Source organism: Myotis davidii, unplaced genomic scaffold (assembly GCF_000327345.1).
Source record: "Myotis davidii unplaced genomic scaffold, ASM32734v1 scaffold194, whole genome shotgun sequence".
Classification (NCBI taxonomy): Eukaryota; Metazoa; Chordata; class Mammalia; order Chiroptera; family Vespertilionidae; genus Myotis; species Myotis davidii.
The window spans coordinates 1,371,178-1,377,822 of NW_006286673.1; the positions used below are offsets into that span (position 1 = coordinate 1,371,178).

At 40.8% G+C, this 6,645-nt stretch overlaps 1 pseudogene; it reads right to left on the minus strand.

The window, feature by feature from the left end:
- LOC102760325 overlaps nucleotides 1-715 on the minus strand; it is a 20,217-nt pseudogene extending 19,502 nt beyond the window's left edge.
- Between the last annotated feature and the right edge of the window lie 5,930 nt (nucleotides 716-6,645).

Below are 6,645 nucleotides of genomic sequence, written 5' to 3' on the forward strand. Positions count from 1 at the left end.
ACCAGGGGTAGGGGCTCATTGAAAACTTCCCAGATGAGGCAGCCCAAGCACCATATGGCGGTTGACCACTTCTCTCTGATGGCTTTGCCACTATCATCAGCCAATTCTAGAGGATCATACTGCTCAAGCTCAGGGATCCCTTTGCAGGGGGGTGCCCCGCCATTGCCCTGGGCTGGGTACATGTAGTCCAGGCCCCTAACCTTCCACTCGCTGGTGCGGCCCAAAAACACAGTGGCTATATAGACATTGTTGTGGATGAGGCTGCAATCACTGATGAGAAAGCTGGGCTTTCACAATCTGGTGCAGCCCCCAGGAGAGCTCCAACTCCTTGGGGCCACAGCCTCTGCACCCAGTGGAGTCATGGCCACTGTCACTATGTGGAGCCATTTGTCTGTCTCCCTCCATCCCATGTAGGCCAGAATGTTGGGGTACCTGAGAATTTTGAGGAGCTTGAAGGCAGCTTTGGCCACCTGGGTCTGCTCTTTGGCACCAGGCTTCACATTGTACATGAAGATGGACATCAGGCAGCCTGCGGCCTCCGTGGGGCTGCGGTGCAGGGCCTAGGGCCCCAGCGGGCTGCCCTCGGGAGGTTCCAGGCTGAGCTCGAACGGGAAATCCTGGACCAGGTCCCGGACAAAGAACCACATCATCCTGGCCGCCGCGGGCTCAGGTGCCTCTGCTCGGGGTCCTCTGCAACCCGAGCTGGGTTCAGACGGAGCCTCGAGAAGCAAGGAAATGTGATGGGGGGAAAAACATTGTTCCTGGGGACCCTGAGATGACTGAAGGTAGCTTGAGATCACCAACTGTGTTAGAAAAAGAACTTATGCTTAAATAATAAAGGGGACTAAAAGAAGATGTCACATAGATTAGAAAATAAATTTTTAATTTCGTACATCGGCCAAGCATTTGGTGGCCTTCCTACAAATGACTTCATTGTGTACAGGAGGGTCCAGAGAGATGTCAGTAATTTTCCAGATGAACATGGATATGTGTGCGGGAATGGAGGAGATTGCTAATGTCATACGTAGGTGTGAAATGGTGGACACTGAACCGTATTGAACAGGTCTCTTCAATAAAGGACCACTTGTGAATGTGGCCATTCTGAATTGAGATGCACAAAGACAAACACGGGATTTCTGAGTCTTAATATGGAAAAACATGTAAAATAGCCCATTAATATATTTATATTGATTATGTGATAAGGTGATAAGAGTTTGGAAATACTGGGTTAGATATATTATTCAAATATGTTTTACTTGTTCGTTTTATTCTTTTTTCAATGTGATTATAAGAAAAACCCAAAAGGCATTTTCGATTTCCTGTTGCATTTCTGTTTGATAGCCCCCATGCAGGATATCTCAGCACCTGGAATATGAAGCCTTGCGTGGTCCAAAAAAAGACAGAGCATCCAGCCTTTCCCAAACTAACTAGACTTCTCCACTCCATTGTGTAAAACATTTATAAATCTTCCTTGAAATGGCAATTTTCCATGGTAAACAATTTCAAAAACCTGTTATAATAACATTTCCATATTTGGCTCAGTCTAACTCAGACTCCACTCCCTGTCACATTGCGTCTTCTGACAAATACACAATTTTATACCTACTTGACATGTTTGTTAGCTGAGGAGATTCAGCTGGAACCTATGAGGCAGAACCTGTTGGTGATGCATTTTATAATAATCAATTTATTAATGTTATCATCTATTAAACAATTAATATTCCTTAATAGCAAACCACCCTTTTAAATATTTGCACATCTTTTCAGGTATTTAAACAATAGTAACAAATATCCAATTAGACTCATGAAAACATAATAAGATCAGCAGTCTATTAGGTAAAATTATTTTTAATGCTTTAACCATCTTAAAATATTTTTTAAAAATCTATAAAATATCAAATAAATTCCAAGACTCATTATTAGAAACCCATAGTTTAATTTGTCTCAAAAGAATTAGCTTTGCCTTTTATCTTAATTACTTATTCACTGAATGACTTTGGCTGTCCCAGTAAATAACTCAATATCTTCATTTGAAAGAATAAAACTAATAATAATACTAATATAACTTCTCTGTATTTTACTTGATTTTCATATTTGCCTTAATTTTTGTTGTCCTTTTAATTAGTTTCATTTTATTTGATGACAGATATTTGCTTTATCCTCATTGTAAATGGCTAAATTGTTTATTTTGTCTTAATAATATCTCGGATTTGCTAAAGTGATTTCAGGGAATTCACTCATTCTTTAGAGCTATTTTTTTAAAAAGCTAAAAAACACAAATACATTTTAGTTTGAAGATTGTAATCCCTGGCCTATTCTTGGTTGTTATATTTACATGTTTATGGAAACTTCTTTCCCAACCCATTATGTCCTTTTGGAATATTTTTTCTTGCTTCTCTCATAGAATAAATATTTACAGTAGTTCTCAACCTTCCTAATGCTGCGACCCTTTAATACAGTTCCTCATGTTGTGGTGACCCCTAATTTCATTGTTACAAATTGAACATAATTAAACCATAGTGATTAATCACAAAAACAATATGTAATTATATATGTGTTTTCTGATGGTCTTAGGCCACCCATGTGAAAGGGTCATTCGACCCCCAAGGGGGTTGCGACGCACAGGTTGAGAACCGCTGTCTTAGAAGTTAAATTCTCACACTCTGTGCTATTTTTTGAGGCTTTTGCAGGAAAAAAAAAAAAGAAACTAAAGTAAAGCTGTAGTTGAGAAGAAAGTTTTCATTTTTCAAATGGCATTTAATTTTGTGCAAAAAAACCTCTGCTTTTTTGTTTTGTTTTAAAGAGTTATGTGGGTAATTTGGGGATTTCTGACATTGTAGGAACATGAGCCATTGCCTTTCTTGATTTATATCCATGTAAGTTTGTCCATGTGTTGAAGTTCATTAATGTTGTTTCTTTTAAAGGGAGTAGTGAGTATTTTTGCCTTACCCTGTTCTTTTTCCTTTTTTAATTATGACAGACCAATTGACTGATTCATTGGTTCAATAAATATTTTCAATGCAGAAAAAAACTAATATTTAAGTTAATCTTTAAGTAGGAAGTGCACCTGTACAGATGTTGGGTGGAGCTGAAGAATATATCAGGAAAGTGGAATGAGCAAAGACACAAAAGGAAAAGCCATGGGCAATTTAGGAAGCACAGGGTCAGGGGGAGTGGGGCAAGACCCACCTCCACTCATGGGTAGCAGAGGGGAGCTCCTCAGCCAGGCGCCCCTAAAACACCTGGGCACAGTCACGGATAATATGAAACTGCAGTTTACAGTTTGCAAAGCTTCAGCAGAAAGAGATAAAAATGATGTACTCACTCTTTAGGAAATTAAAATAAGTATTTTGCACCACAAAATATACAAGAAGAATGTTTTGTGTGTTTTGCAGCAAAAGAGCTCTGAATATTTACACAAACATCAGCTGACAAACTGACATATTGATGCATTAAGTGGAAATGACATTGGAATATGTGGATTACGTTTCTTTCTAACTGCATGCAGCTTTCATCCTCAAAGTAAAAAAGGCACCGGAATGAAAAGCTTGGGGTTTTTCTGAACCTATAAGATTTCAGACGTGCTTGAAGGAATTTAATCTCAACCTTCTGCCACATGCAATAATTTCTGCCTACACCGCGATGAGTAAACTAGTTCGAGAGTGACTCACCCGGTACATGGATTCCTTTTCTTAGAAAACACTACTTTCACAAAACCAGCTGCAACAATAAATGAACTATCTTATCTGTCTCTTTGACCGGTTCTGGGTTATTAAGTCAGACCCAGCGGAGCCTGGGAGTGACTGTGAGTTCTGAGTCATCTGTCCAAATTCATCTTCTCTGCAAAGTTCCTCTCAGCCACTGAGATGGAAGAGCCGGACTTTGTGGCCAGACACCTGGCACCTTCTCTTACTTGTCATGGGTTCTTCATGGACTTATCCACCTGCTTGTGCCTCAGTTTCTTTGTCTGAACAAGCATGATGATAACACTCACGGGATACATGTGCTAACAGCTTTGAATGAGCTGGTAGACACAGACCACTTACCATGGTACCTGGCACATGGCTGATACCTGATACACCTCAATTTCCTGGGATAATAAAATGATGGGATGGCCGAGAGTAGGGTTGCATGATAAAATACAGATTGCTCAGTTGCATTTGAATTTCAGATCAACAATGAATAATTTTTTTTTAGTATGAGTATATCTGCGCAGTTTTTTTTTCATTTGCTGACTCTGACCCCTCAGCTGGAGCCATGCTTCTCAAAGTCAGATTCCAGGGCTAAGGGTGCCAATAGCTACACTCTCACCCCCATAAACACTATCCTGCCTTGCCAATGTGGCCTATATAATCCACAGAGCCCAATATGAAGTGAAATGGGGGTTCCCTTGTTCAAAAGGTTTTAAGAATCTCCAGACAATAGGAGGAGACCCCTGCACCAAGCTCGGGGGCCTGTGAGATGCTCCAGGAAGCCACCCTGCTCCTGATTTAGACAGTTCCTGTGGATGACCACTTCTAAGGTTTTTTTAAATAAAGCATTCTTTGATTCTTCGGCATGGTGATTTTTCTGCATCGCACGTGCCATTCTACTCTTCTGGCCTGCATTGCTAGGCTATGGAGTTGGAGCAGTGAAAGCAGCCCTCATGTACTAAGCACTGATAAGCCACAATTTCTGTGCCCCCTTTCCACCTACACTGCGCTTAATCTCGAGAGGATTTCTGAACAGTGAATATTATCAACCACTCCACCCTGATGTTTCATCTCAAATTCAGAAACTGATTGGAAGCAGGTGAGTGAGGGGCCCACCACCAGCAGCTCACAGACCTTCAGTGATGGAGCAGGACTTGAATCCAGTTCCTTCCATGTCCAAACTCGGCACTCCTCATCACGCTGCCACACTGTCGGGAAAAGCTGACTAACAAGCAACGTCCTGTCCTCAATGCCTTGTCCTAACACTTTCATTTTTTAAATACAAAAGCCTACCTTGAAAAATTGTTTTTTCAATGAGCCAAATAAAGATGGACACCATGACCCTCTGAAAGGAAGGGTGCAGGAGCAATCAGGAAGCTGAGTCTGCAGGAAACGGAGCTGGGAGGAGAGAGCACAACTTCCATGATCCCAGTTTCTTTCTTAGAACATAGTCCACATGTAGCCCAGGTCCATCTTATACAATTTCAGGATCTGCACCTTCTTCAAGCTGAAAGATCCCCCATTCCTTCTTCTATGACCCTTACTAACTAAATACCTGAAGCTTTATTAATGTACTAGAGGCCCGATGCACAAAAATTTGTGCAAGAGTAGACCTTCCTTCCCCCGACTGCTGGCACCAGCTTCCCTCCGGCAACCTGGGACCTGGAATGCTTCCCTCCTCTGGCCACCTGCAGGCACCTGGGACCTGGGCTGGCTTCCCTCCAGCCCCAGCTTCGTCAGGAAGGACATTCAGAATGATGTCTGGTCTAATTAGTATATTACCCTTTTGTTATTAGAGATAATGCTATTCTTTTTTTAAAAAAAAATAGTGTATGACTAGAAACAAAGTATTATACCAGTCTTCTAAATGTATCCAGTAGAATATAAATCCCATATTAATTTGACATACATCATCTATTTTTAAATACATGAAAAAGCATTTACTTTATTTTTTTTTTACAATCAATATTATCCTGTATTAGTTTCAGGTGTACAGTGCCAGAAGCTAATTCTAGCATGTCATAAATACAAGAGGTTTCATCAAAAGGTTGATGGAACTTGGGGATTCAGCAGGGCTGAATACATATTACCTGCTGCTGGAATAGCTAAGGGCATTTCCCCAAACCTAAAAATCTACATTTTATTGCCTGCTACTGAGACAGCCAAAGGCAGTTTCCCCCAATCTGACAATGCCTACTGTATACCAAACCTTAACTTTTGATATCTATATCTGCTTTGCCTTAGGGCAATTTGTATTAATAAAGAGCAAGGGGTCCAGAGATTCAGAGAACTTCGTTATTGAAGCTAGGTCTTCTCTGGCTCCCCCATGGATTACAAATTTATATTTCTAGCCTCTTTATTAATTTACACACAGCACCTTCTCCAGGTTCCTGAACCCTTCTAGATGCTGGGTAAGACCCCCGGTATTAGTACAGCATAGTGGTTAGACAATCATATACTTTACAAAGCATTTCCCCTGATATTCTCAGTACCCATCTGGCACCGTACACAGTTATTACAATATTATTGAACATATTTCCTATGCTTGACTGTTTTGTAACTGCCAACCTGTACTTCTCAGCTCTTCATCTTTTTATAATGCATTTTATTTTTTTAAGATAGATCAATTCCAGATAAGCATTCCTTTTAATTATTTATCAATGTTTATTGCCTTTCCTTACCAAAAGGTAGGGGTGAACTTAAGAATTCTTTCTTTTTTTCCCCCTACAAATCAGAGGTCCTCCTCTCCACCCACTTCCATTATGTAGCTGTTGGTGAAGAGAGTTCCTGTGGGTGGGCCAGTTACACTGGGCATGAATCTGGAAGGTGGCTCAGCTTCCAAACCTGCTCACCTACAAAGAGGTTTGATAGCCTTGTACACAGCTCTGTCCTCAAGAATCTCCCTGTCCTGGTGGCCAAATAAAGTAAGATTAGACCAATTTGCTTTTCAGAT